The sequence below is a fragment of the Meleagris gallopavo genome, chromosome 4 (genome assembly GCF_905368555.1).
Source record: "Meleagris gallopavo chromosome 4, MGAL_WU_HG_1.1, whole genome shotgun sequence".
Lineage (NCBI taxonomy): Eukaryota > Metazoa > Chordata > Aves > Galliformes > Phasianidae > Meleagris > Meleagris gallopavo.
In genome coordinates, this window is record NC_139407.1 from 27,792,394 (window position 1) to 27,810,290 (window position 17,897).

At 45.1% G+C, this 17,897-nt stretch overlaps 1 protein-coding gene and 1 long non-coding RNA gene across 11 annotated transcripts in view; both read left to right on the top strand.

Moving 5' to 3' along the window:
• Positions 1 to 1,906, top strand: part of LOC146544454 (uncharacterized) — a 227,044-nt gene extending 225,138 nt beyond the window's left edge. For 2 of the 4 annotated variants that reach the window (XR_014882964.1, XR_014882963.1), the window contains exon 8: positions 323 to 1,899. This is a non-coding gene — a long non-coding RNA (uncharacterized LOC146544454). Of the gene's footprint in view, positions 1 to 322 lie in introns of all 4 variants that reach the window. The other 2 variants (XR_014882962.1, XR_014882961.1) reach the window with 2 other exon arrangements.
• Positions 1,907 to 2,137: 231 nt separating this feature from the next.
• ADGRL3 (adhesion G protein-coupled receptor L3) overlaps positions 2,138 to 17,897 on the top strand; it is a 490,337-nt gene continuing 474,577 nt past the window's right edge. For 3 of the 7 annotated variants that reach the window (XM_085222627.1, XM_085222629.1, XM_085222628.1), the window contains exon 1: positions 2,138 to 3,096. The gene's annotated coding sequence lies outside the window, so the exon portion shown is untranslated. The remainder of the gene's footprint in view (positions 3,097 to 17,897) is intronic. The other 4 variants (XM_085222623.1, XM_085222624.1, XM_085222626.1 and 1 more) reach the window with 2 other exon arrangements.

Below are 17,897 nucleotides of genomic sequence, written 5' to 3' on the forward strand. Positions count from 1 at the left end.
AAAACACAATGGCTTTTTAATTGGTTTAAAACCCACTTTTACATAAGGTAAACATTTGCAGAAGGCTGCGTGCTGTTTGCTTGGACTTTTGGGGATAATTCTGCAGCCTGGTGGGAGAGGCCAGGTGTTCTGTAGCGTGACTTCACAGAGGTCTGCTGGAAGCAGAAACTCTTGGGACAGATCTGTTATAACATATAGATGTTTTGTTTTCTTTTTTTGTGTGTGTGTTTTGCGTTTTTTTTTTCCCCTAGTTTCACCACAGCTGACATTTTTTCTTTCTTTCCTTCTTTTTTTTTTTTTTTTTTTTTTTTTTTTTTTCCAGTGTCAGCGAGATGAGTCCCAATGTTACCACTGGCAAAACAGACCATTGATGTTCTCTCCAAATTGGAAAGATGTGGATTTGGTGGGTGGACTGTTAAATGGACAAGGAACTGGTTGTGAGATCGTACCCAGACACGGGTGGTCAGTGGCTGAATGTCTGGATGGAGACCAGTGACAAATGGTATCCCTCAAGGGTCAGTACTGGGACTTAAAATACTTCAACATCTTCATCAAAGACATCAACAGTGAGTATATCCTCAGCAAGTTTGTGCATGACACCAAGCTGTGTGGTGCAATTGATATGCCTGAGGGACAGGATACTATCCAGAGAAACCTGGACAGGCTCGAGCAGTGGAACCAAGGAAAATTTCATGAAGATTGACAAATCCAACGGCAACCCTTGTGAACAGTACAAGCTGGGGGATGAAAGGAGTAGAGCCCTGGTAAGAAGAACCTGGGGTACTGGTGGATGGCAAGCTGGACATGAGCCAGTAGTGTGCCCTTGCAGCCCAGAAAGCCAACTGTATCCTAGGTTGCATCCAAAGAAGTGTGGTCAGCATGGAGAGGGAGGTGATCCTGCCCAAGCCTCACCTGGAGTACTGCATCTACATGTGGAGCCCTCAGTACAGGAGAAACATAGACCTGTTGGAGCACATCCAGAAGAGGATCCGAGGGATGAAACACCTTCACTGTGGGGACAGGCTGTGAGAACTGGGGCTGTTTAGCTTGGAGAAAAGGCAGCCTTGGGGAGACCTGATAGTGGCGTTCCAGCATCTGCAGGGGAGCTCTAAGAAGAAAGAAACAGACTATTTAGCAGAGTCCATTTTGTTAGGACAAGGGGAAATGGTTTCAGACTAAAAGGGGAGATTTAGATTGGATATAAGGAAGAAGTTTTTTTACAATGTGGTTGCCCAGAGAGGTAGAGGATGCCCTGTCCTTGGAGACATTCAAGGCCGGGTTGGATGGGGCTCCGGGCACCCTGGTGTAGCTGTAGATGTTGTTATTCGTTTAAGTGGAGTTAGACCAGATGACCTTTAAGAATCCCTTGTGACTCAAATGATCCTGTGATTTTATTCAACACACCAGTACCTCCAAAATAGCAGTTCTTAAACTAAAATGCACATTTCCATGCCTAAAGAGTAATTTAAGTTGGAAAAGATCTTCAAGATCAAGTCCAACCATCAACCTGACCTAGAGATGCAGCTAGAAATGTGTGAAGGCATCCTCCTGATCCATGGTCTGTGTTTACAAATGAGGTTGGTGCCTTCATCCCAGTGAAGAGGATCCTGCAAGATTGTAGGATCTGCCATTAGAGATTCTAACGAGATTGTTGAAGAACCTGATCTTGAGTGGGCTGTGGGGAGGAGATCTGAGCCCAGCAGTCTGGCTGCAATTGGCTGCTGAGCTCGGGATCACCAGCAGACCAGCCAATCTAGAGATGGGGAATCCAGCTAGAAATGCTCTGCTCCTGATCCTTCAATGGGGAGGTGAGAAATCCAGTAGGTTCTGTGCTGGATTGCTTGGTTATGATTGGTCGCTTTGCTGGCTACAATGGGCAGAGCATCCTATGGGGAGGTGGGGAATCCAGCAGGGGATTCCTTGTTCGGTGGGCTGCCTGCCATTGGCCGCTGGGCTAGGAGCAGCGGGCCAATGGGAAGCGGGGGAATCCTCTCGGCGGGGGTCGGGGAGCCGCGATCGTGAGGGGTGCAGGTGGGCACCGGAAAAAGGGGAAAGGAAAAAGGAAGGGGCCGGGGTCGGCGCGGCGCGGCGCCGGCTGCTAGGTGGAGCCCGCGTCCACGCAACCCAGATCCGGGCCCTCGGCGCTCCCCCGCCCCTCGGCTCGCCGCCCGCCCGGCTCCGTGCGGCCGCCGGGCAGGGCAGCAGCGCCGCGCCGCCTGCCGCTGCTGGGCCGCCCCCTCCCTGTGTGTGAGCCGTGCCGTGCCGTTCCGTTCTGCCGGCGGCCGTGGGTCCCCCCCGCGCCCGCCCAGCCCACCCGAGCCGGGGCTGTCGGTGTCCGCAACGGGAGGAGGAAGAGGAGGAGGAAGGCTCCGGGGGGCTCCGGGCAGCTGAGGGCCGGCCGCCCCCCTGCGCGCGGGAGCCTTTGTGTCCCCCAGCCCCGGCGGAGTGGGGGGCCGGGGGCAGGGAGCGGATGCGGAGAGCGGCTGGTGCTGCTGGAGGAGGAAGAGAAAAGGGGGATGGTGGAAGATTGCTCTCCTTTTTTTTTTTTTTTTTTTTTTTTTTTCCCCCCTTCTTTTTTTTGGTGGTCTCTTCGGCAGCGGCTCCTCGTCCCCGGCGGCGGCAGCAGCAGCAGCAGCAGCAGCAAGGCAGGCGATGACCGTGCCGCATCCGGATCGCCCGGGCGGAGGTGCGGGCTCCGCGGCCACCCCCCGGCCCTGAGGCTGCCCACCTGGAGGAGGTAGAGCCGCGGGGCTGCGGCCGGGGGCTGGCGGCGGGGAGAGGGGGAAAGACCGCCTCCCCATCCCCACGCACCCTCCGGGATCCAGCGTGAGCTGCGGGAGGAGAAAGCAGCGGAGGAGAGACTTTTTCTTCTTCATTTCTCCCCACCCCCCCACCCCCTTGTAATTTTTTTATTATTTTTTTTTTTAACATTTGTCTTTCCTTGGGCGACGATCCCTGCTCCTCGTGTGCCTCCTGGTACCGTGGCCAGCTCTGCTTTTCATGACTGGATTGTGGTAGCAGCAGCAGCAGCTCCCCGCTGCAGGTTGTTGAGGAACCGATGGGGATTGGCATCTCGGCAGCCGGAGGTGACTAAAGGTAACAGAGCACCCTCCATCCGAGCGCCCTCCATCCGCCGGGTGCCTCACGGCTCGGTGCCGGCCCCGCATCCAACCCGCGCCGGGCTGAGGGCTGCCCGCTGCCATCTGATCCCATTGGTTCCTATGCAGGGTGGTGGTCCTCGAGGGAGGGGGGCTGCGTCCTGCAGGTAACGGGGGTTGCGTGCTGGGGATGGAGGGGATGGATGGCTGCGAGGAGATGGAAGAGCTCCGGTAGGTTTTGTGTCTGCTCTTCCTTCCCTATGGAAGGAATATGTGGCTTTGCTGCTGTTAACCATAGAAATCCCCGAGTTTCCCTCTCTGCTCCATGCCTATACCCCTCAGAGGATGGATGTTCCTATTGCATTGCTGGAGGGGTGCCTGGAGAAGCCGCCGCGTTCCTGGATGGCAGCAGGAGGACGGGGCTGTGGTTGGGATGCTTCTGGACTGGGGTGCGTCAGGGGCTGCGTGTGCCTGGCCGTGGGGCGGGCAGGGGTGTGCAGCCCTGTCCCTACAGGCAAAGGGAAACGTGCAGCCCAGGTAGGTGCCTGGCTGTTCGGTGTTTGCTGGCTGTCTGCAGGGCTGTGTTCAGCAGGGACATTTTTTGAACGAGAGGGGCCAGTATGTATGGGTGGAGGAAGAAAATGGTAAAAATTGCATTCCCCTTAATTCTTCCTCTCCCTTCTTTTCTTTCTTTCTCTCTTTTTTTTTTTTCTTTTTTTTTTTTTTTTTTTAGCTCTTTTATTTGCTTGCTAGAATATTTGCTTTCCCCTTGCAACCGTGTTTTGACTATTTAACTTGGAAATACGCTTGTGAGAGTGGTGGTAGCTGCCTGTCTTGAATAAGGGAGCACTCCTTTGCCTTCTCAGTGTAGGAAGCCCAGTTTTAGCCAGTGCCTTATAGCTGGTGGGTAGCTGTGGTGCCCAGAAATGAGTTGTTGGTTGGACTACATGATCTTAGCGGTCTTTTCTGACCTTAATGATTCAATGAAATGCTCCCTGGGCACCTCTGCTTTGGGATCTGTGTCTCATCAGTGCCCAGAGCTGTCCATAGGAGCATTCCTTTGGTTTTTTACCCTGTCAATGTGCAGCTGCTTGTTTTTTTTTGTTTGTTTTTTGTTTTTTGTTTTTTTTCAGGATAGATTGTGAGGTAGGAAGGGAGCCTCTTTCCCTATCCTTATCGGCATGCGGTTCTTCTCTGCTGTAGTTAAAACAACTCATACATGGCCAAAAGAAATATGTTATTGCAAGCTCGTCACTGTAGCATTCCCAGCTTTGGCCACAACAACTGAGTGTTGTATTTACGCTCCTGTTTGGATTACTCATAAGGAGGTATTAGCGTTTCCCCTCTTCCAACCCTAGCTGCTTAGAAGGAGGCTGAGGTACAAACATAAATGGATGAGAATGCCCTCTGTGCTTTTCTATGGGGCAGAAAGAGAGCCTGCAAGTCACTGTTCCTTTTCGATACTGTGGCATTGATTATTCTAGGGTGCTGGATGGAGAATCTCAAAGCCAACCAAAAAAAAAAAAAAAAAAAAAATCTTCTCTGGAGTTGAAATGAATGCATTTCTTTTTGTTATGGAATGCTGTCTCAGAGTGCAGTCAGTGCTGCTGGTATTGAGTAGCAGCATGTGCCTCATCGAGCTCATTTATCATAATTTCCAGGGGCTTGCGATATGAACAGGCTTCTACTGTGTATTCATTAGGAAAAATCCTTCCACCGAGTTTTACGGGGCAGGCCAGGTGCTGCAGGTTAAAGAGGCTGGTGTCGGCAAGCCTGCAGCCGTCGCTTCGGGAGAGCAGAGCAGGAAAAGCGCAGAGCCGCCTGCCTATGCCGCCACTGGGTGACAAAGTTTAGAGTGGGGCTGGGAGCTTTTCTGAAGGTGAAACGGCTGTGCTCTGGTTGCAGGAGGGACACAATCCCCTTGTTGTGGTTGGGGCTCCTTAGCAGAGCTTTTTCCATGCTGAGCATGGTTTACTACAAAGTAGCCGTTGTGTTGTTACCTGCTGGCAGCAATGAGGCTGGCATGGATCTCCGTGTGCCAGAATGACTGGAGTTCATAAAGCTCGAGCTAGCATATGAGTTCTGTGTGATTCCATTATTTGTCCCCATTGGTGGCTGCATCACTCCCGTCCTGTGCTGGCTGCAGGGCTGGAGGAGCTCATTCCGACGTGGCTGCTCCCACAGCACAACATGAACCCAGTGCCCTTCGCTGGCCATGTGGGGAAGGCAGGCGGGCTCGGAGGAGGAGGTACTCGCAGGGTGCTGGCTTGGTGTCTGTGCCGCCCAATGGAAGGTGTAAAATGGTGTGGACTGGATTACTGGAGAGCAGCGTGCCCGACCTTTCGCCTCGGTCAGCACGTCAGCTGGGGAGTGCAGTGCCGCCGGGAGGGCTTTCACATTCAGAGCATGAGCGCATGCATCATCAATGCCAGTAAATGAGATGCGCACGGGAGAGGGAAGGCTTTGTAAATGGAGCAGTCCTGGGAGCTGCTGATTTATTGTTGCAAATTTTGATACTAATAGTGCTGGGACTGGTGTAGATTGGCTGGGAAACTGTTTCTTGTGTGGCATGGAATAAAGGATGGGCTAGAGGCTGATGAAAGATGTGGAATTTGGCAAAGAAGAATGGATCAGGGAAAAGCTCTGATATGAAGGCTGGGCACAAGGCATAAAAGTAAATAAGGGAAGAGAACTTATTTCATTGTCTTATTAGTTGGTTGTAGAAACAGTTCAGTGCTCTGATGGGAGTGATTTTGACAGAACTTTGTATTCTTTGGAACATTCCTGCTCATCACAAGCGCGCACTGGAAATGCAGCGCCCAAATTCTCACATTGGAGGTGGTACTGATACTGTGCTGAGAGTGGGGAATGCTGAGACAACGGGATGGCCCTGCAGAGCAAACTCGTGTTGTTTGGCCACTTCTGATGGGAGGCTGCTTGTCGGGTGGGATATACCTAGTGAGCATGGAAGTTCTGAAGAGGTCTCACCATGGTTCATGAGGATTGCCAGCTCTTCTCTGACAGCTCCTCTTTCTTCCACCCACTGGGATGCAGTGTAATGCTTTCTTTATGCTGCCCACTAGATAAATATCTACAGTGCACTGTTCCTTGCGAATAGGTGCTCTTCTATGGAGGAGTGAAGTAGGATGGAGACTGTGTATCTGCAGAAGATACCTTTGGGATGGAAATGGCTGAGACAAACTGGTTGGTAAAAACAGTGGGTATGGTGTGTAGGCTGTAAGTTTTCTTTCAGTGGCCTTTTTAGAGATACTTCTGGTTTTGGCTGCGAGTCAAATGTGTTTAGTGTTTATGTGTTTAGTTATAGACTCATGGAATGACTTGGGTTGAAAGGAAACTTAGAGCCCAACCAGTTCCAATCCCTGCTCAAAGGGATCTGCCGTCTAATCTTGACCTCGAGCACCACCAGGAAGAGAGCATCCACAGCTTCTCCATTGTGTTTATCAGTCACTGCACTATGCATCTGTGGCTATATCAAGGAAAACAGCCTCTTCAAGCAATAAAAATTTCATTTCAGTGGTACTGTGGACCATCTTTGGAATTTTTTTTACTGTTTTGAATAGATTGGTTCATAGCTCTGCTACTATTAATTGGAAAAGCTTACTGAGTTGATTGCAGTTGGATCCTTACCTGGCATAAATCAATTCAAGTCATTGATTGCACTTCTCAGTGAAGCTATGCATTTCTTAAACTTATGATGAAACATCATAAATACAAAAGATCAGCATGAATGTTTTCTTACTACAGTGCAAAGCTAAAATGAGGTGAAGATGAATGTGTGTGCTTTTGCAGAAGTAGTCCTTAAAATGCAATCAATGCATGGCCCTACTGTGACGTCCTATGCAAAGGTGCCCGTGTTTGCTGGCTCTCTTCTGGTTTGAACCTAACACCTTCAGCTAACACTTCGGAAATGCTCTAAGTGGTATAAACCAAGGATGAGTAGTCTGCTTGTAATGCTCATCAGATACAAGTCCCTTCTCTATTAACACTTTTAACCTTTCCCATTCCACAGAAATAAAGTGTCTGGTTACTGACATAAGGAACCTCAGTGAATGGACACAGTTTCCAAAGAGATAGGTAGAAATATTCTGACTATTTCAGTCCTAGTGCATTCGCTTCTCCTATGGGGACACACAACCAAGCATTGTTATTTCTTGGGAGGAGCAGACAGAGGTCTGCTTTTTTGTTGTTGTTGTTCAAACTTGAATAAATGGAAAATAGGTACTTAAGAATTGCACCTATACTGCAAACATAAGCACAGACATATATATACAGGTATGTGTATTCATGAAAACAAAACAGATTTTTGGGGGGGGTTTTCTGAGCAACCACTAATTTTATCAGGGTTGAGGCTGATCATTGCTATTTTCTGTAGCAGCCTGTTTCTGATTTGACGTTGCTGATCCCAAGGCTGTCTTAATGAGTAGTTTTTCCACAAATAGAGCGAGCAGAAGAGAAGAATCATAGCTGCATGGAAGTGCAGTTTGCAGCTTTCTTGAAAATGTTAATGTAGGGGGCAGGGACGTGTCAGAGATGGGCATGATAGACAACCGAGAGCCTATCTAGCTGAGATGGAGAATTTAGTTTAAGCTGCAAAGCCTGGCCAAGATGCTCAACAGCCTGTGAAGCTCAGGTTTAGCTTCACACAGCAGAAGAAAAAGTTCTGGAAAGATAATTAATGCAATTGCCTGACTTTTTGCTGTTTTGTATTTTCTTTCCAATTATTTCCACAAAATGATGAGTGAATGCTAAGACTTGTGTTCCCATAAGCAGCCTGGAAAGAGGAGGAAAAAGAAGGGAGATAATGGGGAGTTTGTTTAGGAGATGGCACATCAATAAGCCTGAACTTTGTACGATGATGTAAGACCACAAATCTCCAGTTGAGGAGATGTTTCAATTTCCAGCAGTGCCAGCAGAAGTCGGCTTCAACCCATACAGCCTCTTTGCTTGTGCAAAGCACGGTGACCCCCCGCTGCGTTCCATGGGCTGGTGCTGCTGTTTGAGAGCCCTGCAGAGGCAGTGTGCCTTGCTGTTCCACACCACATCACACACCCTGTGCTGGCCTGAGCCTGCGAGAATAGAGAGGGACCTCAGCCCAGTTTTTGATGTTCTGCATGGGTGGGTACCCTGAATACTAAACTGCATTTCAGTGACAGCTGACCCTGTAAGGAGATTTTCAATAGCTTGCTTTTTTTCCTTCCTTTTTTCCCTCTTCTTTCCCTCAAAGCCATTCCAAAGACTGCTGAGGGAAAGGAGGAGAAAAAAAAATCGCCCATCGAAGCCATCTCTTTGAATAGGTTTCACTGTTGGATAGAGCTGAGGAGGGTTTAGGAGATCACGTTAACTCCTTTTCTTTCAACCTCTTTAGCAACCGTGTGTGTGTGCGTGTGTGTGTGCGCTACTGACTGATCACTTTGAAATTCCTGTTATTCACTTCAAAGGAGACAGGTTTTTTTTTGTTTATGTATTTAGTTTTTTAGGTAAGGGGTATACTTTAGCTATTCATTTTTTTTTTTTAATGTTCTTCCCCCAATTTCCCCACCGTCTTCTGGATAATATTACCCCCACAGTAAACAAAAGCCTTTTGGATTCTGTCCTGAAAGGCTCTTTCTGTTAAGGCTGTCTGGAGGTACTGTAGACAGAACTGGTCTACAATCATATAGTCAATGGTTTATTATGAGAAACATTTATATTTTTTAAATCTCCAGCACACAACAAATTGCTCAGCTAGATGCTATGTCTTTGCTTGACTTTGTGTGCGATCTAAACTGTTATTCCTTCATATTTAGGATGTTGCAATCATGGCCTTTAATCATTTGGAAATGCAGTGCATATATATCCCATTTCCAAGGGAAATTATGATGTGACTACTGCACTTTAAACTCCCAGAGCACAGACTTGAAGAGAATGTCAGTTTGGATTATCTTTAATGGATGCAGGTGTGTGGAGTGGTTGTATGGAAACCGTTAGGTCACAGCTCGAACCAGTGATTGAACACCTGGTGAAGGGGCATGGCCAGCCCTGAGAGCACAGGTGTGAGCAATCCACCTGTGCAGCCAGAGGTGGTGGAACCAGAGTCCACTCCTCCATAACCTCATTTGAGCCCTGGCCAGCTAAAGGGGAAGGGTCTCTATTTGGAGGTGGCTTCTTTTTGAAGTTTTCGGCAAGTTCTTATCATTGGAAAGAGTAAGCTATTTCTTTTTTATTACTGGATTGTGACCATTACCTTTCTTGGATAATCTAAAACCGATTAAAGGCAACTAATCAGCTGCTGCTAATCCTTATGTACGTCTTTTTTTTCTCTCTCTTCTGTCTTATCTCTCCTTTTTTTTTGTTTTTATTTTTTGTATTTTAAAAGAAGGCCTGTACTATTACAAGTTCTGCTTAGTTGAGTTAACTCCAAAATTATGCGTGTCTCTTTGTGTGAAATTTATCCTGAAAGATGTTTGAAATATAGCGATTACACTGTACAGAGTGATAACTTGTGACCTTTTGACAAGTGATCCACAATTACAATTGTAATGCACTTTATAGATCTCTTTAAGTAGGTCACCAATTGGCAATGACTTTCTAAAGTCTGTGTGATGTGTTTTGATTGTGGGACAGGGAGTGCTTCTCTGTGTAACACTGCTGATTTGGGAAGAAAGTCTGCAATGCAACAAGAGAATTGTACCTGTGTAAATATTCTTGATTTCACAAGAAATATGGTTGTGCATCACCGATCCTTTAGGATCAGATGTTTGACTACAAAACGTTTGATCGTATGAGCAGCTCCATGCGTGCAGTAGGGATGAGATCCTGGATTGCTGGTGAGTACCAGTGGAAGGATGCTGTGTGTAGACCTCAGTAATTGTTTATGCCAGCTTAGACTGAGAAGCTGTAATTTTTCTTTTCAATGAAAAATATCTGAATCTCTGCTGTGAACAGCAGAGGTGTGGTGTCTATGGAAAGGTGTTTATGGGGATGTTTGCAGCAGGGAGAAAATCTCTGGTGGGCTAGAAGCAGCTAGAAGCTGCTTTTCTGTTTGCCTCCTCCAGCTTTGGGAGTAGCAGATGGGGGCTTGTCTGCCCTGATGTCTTCACGCTTGATCACTTGCTTGTCCTGTGAGCAGAGGGCAGACCAGCATAACCCATGGGCCCATGCAAGGGTGAGGATATAGGCTTTTGTCTGACCCCTTTCAAGCAGGAGGCTTGATCACAGCTAGGGTCTGGGGTTCTTCCGAAGTTCATGTAATGTGGGTCTAAGCAATAATCATTGTGATAAACTGACAACTCAATACATACATGAAATGATAGAAGTCAGTGACAAAGTACTAGGAGAATTAGTGATGAATATAATGGAAATGTGATTGGTAGTAATACAGGTGTATTTTCTAGTTGCAGTGACATAATCCTGCTTTTTGAACTGGCTCTACGTCTTCCTACTGCATTAAAATAAATGACAAAGTATGCATTGACATAGGGGTGCCAGGTCCACTCTTCATTCACAACTCAAGTGTGTCTGTGCTGCTCTGCAATAGAAGCTGTAGTCAAACACTGAGCAGATAATCTTTTTTTTTTCTTCTGTAAATCAGTTTTTCTTTTGTACCATAGACGTTTGTGTGGGTGGTTCCTCATTGACCACAAAAGATGTGGGTTTTGTTGTCTTTCACATACATTCTCTATTGAATTAACAGAGTTGTGCAGTTTTGTCTGTCACACTTGGATGGGATACTGCAATGATTTAATTTAAAATGAAAGAGAGATGTCTTCATTTTAGGAAAAACTGTGGTTAAGCGGTGAGAATAAGCAGGTCTAGCCTTTACCAGAAACCCTAATTAGAAGAAATCCCATGTACGGTTGACCTTGACTATTGAGACAACCCTCAAAGAAGAAAGAGTACTAAAAATTAGTATGCTGCTAGCGTTGCACTTTTATTATTTGACGTTATTAAGCAAACTCGGTGTGTATTTCTTTTTTTGAAGCGTTTGATTAAATGTGTGATCTTATCTTGGTGAAATGGCCCGCTGGGCTGCAGACAGTGGTGTTCAGAAATGAAATTTGTTTAGAGCCTTTGAACAGACATTTGTTCAATGAGACCTTTCTTGAATAATAGATGACAGTGAGATAGCTGTGCAACGTGTTTTTGGGTTTGGGCTTTTCTAAAAATGTGTAGGGAGTTGCAGTGTTGCAAACAGAGGAGAAGACAACGCAAGTGCACAGAAGTGAGAATAGAGTGTATGTGTAGAGTATGTATAGAGAAATTATCTTGCTCTCTCAGTAGAGATTTGAAATCTTACGTTTGATGTTGTCTAGGGCAGAATCAGGCCTCAATTTTGCCAAGCTTTACACAGTTTAGGGGCTACATGTTTATGTGTCATTTGGTATATCAAGCCATGTACATGCATCTCTAATTCTGTATCAATAACATTATCCTTTAGTTAAAGTTGTGAAGATGCTTCTTGTGGAAGTAAAAAAAACAACAACAGCAATAAAAACAAAAAACCCACCGTAACTAAAAAATAAAACCCCAAACTGTGAACCAAAGCGTTGGTTTGTTGCCTCCTGGAGTTAGCGTTATCTTTTCCCATCCAAACAGTCAACTTCGTTATTGTTTGTTATACAGCTCACAAGGATAAAGTTTTGTTGAGCATGTGGAATGCACAGGATTCCAAGTTATTAACAAGTGATTGCATGCCTTGCTTTTCCCAAGGTGAAGCTGAGAGGTAACACAGATACATGAAAATGTACTTTTTTGTTCAGTCGTGGAATTATAAGAATATACCGTGGTGATCTCTTAGGGCAGGAGATGTGCATTTTCTGAGCAGCTCTGCCTCCCTCTGCAGAAGGGCCTCTTTTATATAGCAAGTTTGCTTTGAATGAGAGGAGTCCTGGAGTGCCTGTGCTGTGGAAGTACGTTTTGATCAATTCCCATCTGCCCTGGTGCTCCCCTGCCTTGTGCAGCAGCTGTCTTTACATCAGGTTAGATGGTGATTAGGCAGTTTCTCCTTCTAGAGGTAAAACCAAAGCTTTTAGTTGCAAGAGCTGGTTAAAAGATGTGAGCTCGATGCCTTAGCGATATGCTGAGGTGTGAGCTTAGGAGTCCTCTAGCATTTGACGATCCAGCTGCTCATCTGTCCTCCTCTCTGTGTGATGTTGTTATTTTTCGGAAAGGCTGCTTAGCTGTCAGGCCAGGTTGGTGGTGTTAATGTTATGTATTAACATACATATTTTAAGATTCAGTATTTCTGCAGGGGAAACCTGCTTGTTAAAGGGCAGCTTGCTAGAGAAAAGTAATGGTCCTGCTCAAGATGGAAACTTCTCTAGGCTGAAGTCTATTTGCCACCTACTCTTCTGCAGAAGTAATTTGGTCTAAGCAACTTCATATGTAGTGGGCAGCAGGGAAAGTTTCAGAACTGAACTCATGGTAATGTGTTTCTGAACTGGGAGGGTAATCTTGATCTATTTATTTTTTTGTCTTTATGCAAATACTGCAGAGTAGTATCTTAATGGGACTATAAGATGAGAAGAAAAATCATCCCAAATGTCTAGGGTGACTGTCTATAAGTAGTCACCTAAGGATAATCCAGTGTTTTTTAAATTAAAAAATACTGCACAGGCTGGGGGGCTGGATGCATGCATGCTGTGAACACACTGCTAATGCTTATATTCCTCCAAAAAAAGAAGGGTAAGGATGTACAGGAGCAGTGCTTATTCTCTAACATTTCAGGTTGGATATCAGGAAAAATGTCTTCTCTGAAAGAGCAGTGATGCATTGGCACAGGCTGCCCAGGGAGGTAGTGCAGTCACCATCCCTGGGTGTGTTCAGGAAACATAGGTTGTGGTTAGTGAGCATGTGGGGATGGGTTGACGGTTGAATTAGATTGTCTCATTGATCTTTTCCATCCCTTATGATGCTATGGTTTTTATGATGGCGGACTTGGAGACTTTGTCTAGGGAGAGACTTTAGGGATCTTGTTCCTGCTGAGGCCCCCATATCTGCTGATGCTGTTTTTCCTCTTGGTGGCAAAAATTAGCACTGTGTTAATCCCATGAGGAAGGGAAGATTTCTCCTTAAAATATTGCTGTAGGACTGGTGGGCTCCTGACTCTGTGCCAGGTGTTACCAAAACATGCAAAAAGGGGCAACTGCTTATGCTGGAGGGGGAACAAAGCTGCTGCAGCGTATCCTAATTGTTTTACTTTGTAACACTGCTTACTTTCTTTCCCTGTTGATTTTTTTTTCTTATTACAATTAGGGTTATCTCAAGTGGAAATTAAATTATTCATCTCTTGTCATTTAGCAGCTACATCTTCTACTGGATTTGGGTTTGTGTCTGTGCCTAACAGGAAAGGATGTCTAACCTCTCTTCAGCTTACTGTTTCTCTGACATGTGTATTGTGTTATGTTTTAAACCGTGCAAGTCTCATGTGACTAATTTTTGGCATGTTGGGGAGCAAGGGACTAATCACAGCCGCTCAGTTCAACTTGTGTGTGTTTGCAGTAATAAGGTTCAAAGGTTTCAGGGTAATTATGTTAAATTTCTAGCCTCCTTGCTAATTTTCTGCTGATTGAGGGGAGAAATGACGATCCCTTTATGCCCTAAGGAGTGTCTTCCCTTTCAGCAAGGCAGATGGTGGTGTCCAACTACCCCAGCCTACTCTATTTTCCTGGTTGTACACTTACGCAATTTTCTGAGATTCTACTCCTTGATTTTCAGATTAATTGTGTTAGATATCCAGGATATATAACAAAGATAAAATGTGCATTGACTGGTACTATTGTAACATAGATTAGTTATTTAAATTAAGAAAGAGGATGTCTTTCATCAATAGGGCAGGATAAAATAATACAGTAGGAACGCTGATTTGTTTAATGCAGGTCTGTGGCTTTGGTGCTGAGGCTTCAACAGCTGGCAAGATGCTCGATCATCTGGGAAGACCTGATGAGAGCCACAGATTAATCACGTTGTGATATCTTGACATTTCCTTGCAGTGTTTGCATTGCAGCATTCAGCAATAGGTGCTGATGTTGCATCACAGTGCGGGGGGGGAGGAAGGGGGGGGGGAGAGAAAGGAAAGCCAGCATGTGCTGATAGGGGAGAATGAGCAGTGTCTCACTATAGTTCCTGTTTTGTGGCTGCAATGAGCTGCGAAGAGAATTTTTTTCCTTTTTTTTTTTTTTTTTTTTTTCCCCACCTTGCCTATCAGTTTTTGTTCTATTTACATTTTAGGATATCAGGCCTATGCAAAATGTATTCCTTTGTTTTCCATGTGTTGTGGTTTAACCTGTCAGGTCACTCAGTACTGCACAGTTGTTGGCTCCTTTCCAGTGAGTTGGAGGAAAGAACTGGAGGAAAAAAAAAAAAAAAGTAGAACTCATGGGTTGAAATAAAACTTTACTGAGAGTAAGGGGAAAGGGTAATAGTTATGACTATATGTATATATGAATATATATAACAAGCAATGCAGAAGCAGCTGCTTACCACACACTGACCAGTGTCCCGCCCTTTTCAAAACTCTCCTTCTGCATGATGTCAATGGTATGGAATATCCCTTTGACCAGTCTAAGTCAGCTGTCTTAATTCTGCTCCCTCCTGGGGCTCTTTGCTGTGAATGGCCTTGTGCCTATACAGCACTGCTTAGCTGCAACTATTAACATCAGTGTGTTATCAGCATCTTTTTTCTCCTAGAACCAAACATAGCATCATAACAGACACTCTGAAGAAAACAATTCCTTCCTAGCTGAAACTGAAACACTGTTGGTAGGATTTTCTTGTTCTTGTTTCTATATTGCTTTGGTCAGATTAGCATAAAGCAAGGAGGCAGTCTTCTCTTCTGGATGGAGAAGCGGCAGTTTTCCCTTTCAAGACTGTCTTTGGCTTTAGTACTGATAACTCTTTAGGATGATCAGAAAATGTCCCTTGATTTGTCTGCTTGGATGGTGGCCAGCAGAGGTTTTCTTGTGTGGGCTTGCTTTGTTTGTTTTGGTCAAAAATTGTGTGCTGATTCAGGCCAGTTGCTGCTGATAGTCTTTGGGTATAGTGTTTGTAGCTAATTAAAAATAACCACTAATTGAGAGCAGAATGTTGTGAGCTTGAATTTTCCTACTCTTCATCTTGGATGAGTGTTTTTCTGGAAAAGCAAGAGAGAATCTGCTTCAAGATGCTTCCTTCAATTTGTAGATGGATAAAGATGCATTTGAAAACTAGGTTAGTGTTGACTCGTAACATTGGTAAAATACGTGGAAAATTGGACTTCCTTTAAAAAGTACAGCATCTTGTCACTTTTGTGTCTTTCAGAAATAAATTTGTATTTGCTGTAAGCAGGCATTATGCAGTACAGCTGGGATAGCTGGTGGAGAGGCAAGGTTGGATCTCTTCATTGGGACTCCTAACTGAACTCCTATAGAGTGTATGCTTTTGTTACTGAATTTGGTGTAGGAATTCCTGAGCAAGGCCACTGTCTGCGTAATTTATGTAATACTGTCAGAGCAGATGATCCAAACTTCCTTTCCCCTATCTGCCAGATATTGCTTTCAGGTGCAGTATCCTAGTACTGACTCATGAGATCACTCAAATACGTGAGGAATTGAATTTTCTTTAAAAAGTGCAGTTTTCACCTGACCTTATGTATAGGGTGCGCATACCTGTGGCTCTCTACTCATGTGTCATCCTGTACAGGCCTCTGCTGATTGCCGTGAGGGAGATGTCTTTGGGATGTTCTGAGGGATAAGCAGTGATGTTTCAGCTTTAGCCCATTGTACAAGTGTGGTACTGTCTCTTCTGGCATAATCCCCTTGTGCACGTGATCGATCTGCTGAACTTGCTTCAGTTCCTGCTGACCTTTATGGTCTCTTGTCTTTTATTTTTAGACAGCTCTGTGTGCGCCTCTAATTAAAAATAACGTTTCAGTGCTTCAGCGAAAGAGGCATATGTATAATGACTTCACCAAAATTGTGATGTGCCAAAGCCTGTGAATTTTGGAGATGCCTTAGCGGTTGTTGCTGATCTGGAAATAACAGGTTGTAAGCTGGATATGAAAGGAGTAAAAGGAAGATAAAAAAAACCTTTTCTGTTATTTTATGCAGAAACAGTGAATGATGATTGGGTGCTACTTCTGTATATCTTCTTGCTAACAAATACTAAGGTTTCTCTTAAGTCTAATCATGACTCTAAATTGCTTGGCTGCTTTTTGACAAAGTACAGCACCCTTGCAAGTTAACATTTTTCTCTTCTCCCTGATATTACTGAACAAGATTACTGGAGCCTGTGGGGTCTCCAGAAAAGCTTCCAGCCTGCAGCCTACCTGCTGTCCTCTGTACAGAGGTATCTGTGTCCATCATTTAAGCTGGTCTCCTAGGAAGGGGGAAGAGACAGGCGTGTCTGTGGCATGATTTCTTTCTCTTTCTGTTCATGTAGACATTTCAAATAGATTAGATGAATTCCACCCTAAAATTTCTCTCTGCTGACTGTAAAGGAAGCCTATGGTGAAAACTAGGAGATGTTTACGTTGCAGATACCTTATGTCAGAGGAGGTGAATCCCACCACTGGAAATTGCTGGCTTTGGCTCACGATGTATTTCCAATTTAAATCTGACTGCGTGATAAGCAGGTGCCCAGTGCAGCAGCAGTGCCAATCCAGCAGGATGGCTGGTGATGGTATAGAGAAATTAAGCTGGCCCCAGATCCCCCCACACCTTGCACTCTGGGGGAATTCTCAAGAATCATAAAGGCATTAAGACACGTACCTTAAATCTCACAAAAATAAATGCAGGGCTGGTAGAATGTGAGTGATCCCTACTGTTTGTTACAATGGGATATGAAGTTTTTGTGCTCTGCATTGAGAAGTCGGACTTTCATTTCGTGCTTTTGTATCTCTACTGTTTCCTGTGCAGTATGGTGGTCTGTGAGCCTAACTCCACCTTTGCCTTTCGTTGTTTTTTTTTTTGTGTGTGTGTTTTTTTTTTTTTCCCAAAAATATTAATAAAGTGGATGCTGGGAGACACATGTGCCTCAACTCATTTGGGAAGGCATCCTGGAGTAGGTAATTTATGCAGCTTGGGCAAATTAAGGATTGAGCTAATGAAGCATGTCCTCTGAATATGGAGTTGATAGTTCTTCCTGCAGTCTTTCTTCATAACATTTGGAAAAAAAATATTTTCTTCCCTCCTTTCTTAAGTCACAGAGAGCTGCAGTCTAGACAGATGTTTCAGTGCAGGTTTTGGCTGCTCCTCTTGGGCCCCAAACCCAACTCTTGGTTTTGACATCTGTTTCTGTTGCTGTATGGGGAGGAACCAGCCTGGGAAATGCATCTCTAATTTTAGAACCTCCATTTGGTTTGTAGCTCTGGCTGGGCTGTTTTCAATTGGGATTTATTTCCTGGCTGGCTCACAGCTGATTTTCTGTAGCTGTGTGGTACCAGTACAAGCTATGGGACAGCACAAGGGGTGCAGATCTGCTTAAAATGGCATCACTCTGCATGGAAATGCTTGTTGATCTACTATGCATATGTGTTACGCATCGCACTGTTGTTTTTTTCTCCTCTTTAGAATTTCTCTAAAAATAGTAGAAAGCTGAAAGTGGTCCTCACTTGAACCCCTTTGTGATGATGGAGAGGTGATGTTTGGTTTCCATCAATGTTCATCATCAAACATCAACAGATGTGAATGGCTGCATTTTTTTTTTTTTTTTTTTTCCTCATGGAGAAATTCAGTGACATGCCTTTGCTCCATAGGTACTTCCATGTCAGAAGCCATTGTGTCAGACTGCCCCTCTGCTGCCATCTATCACACAGCAACAACA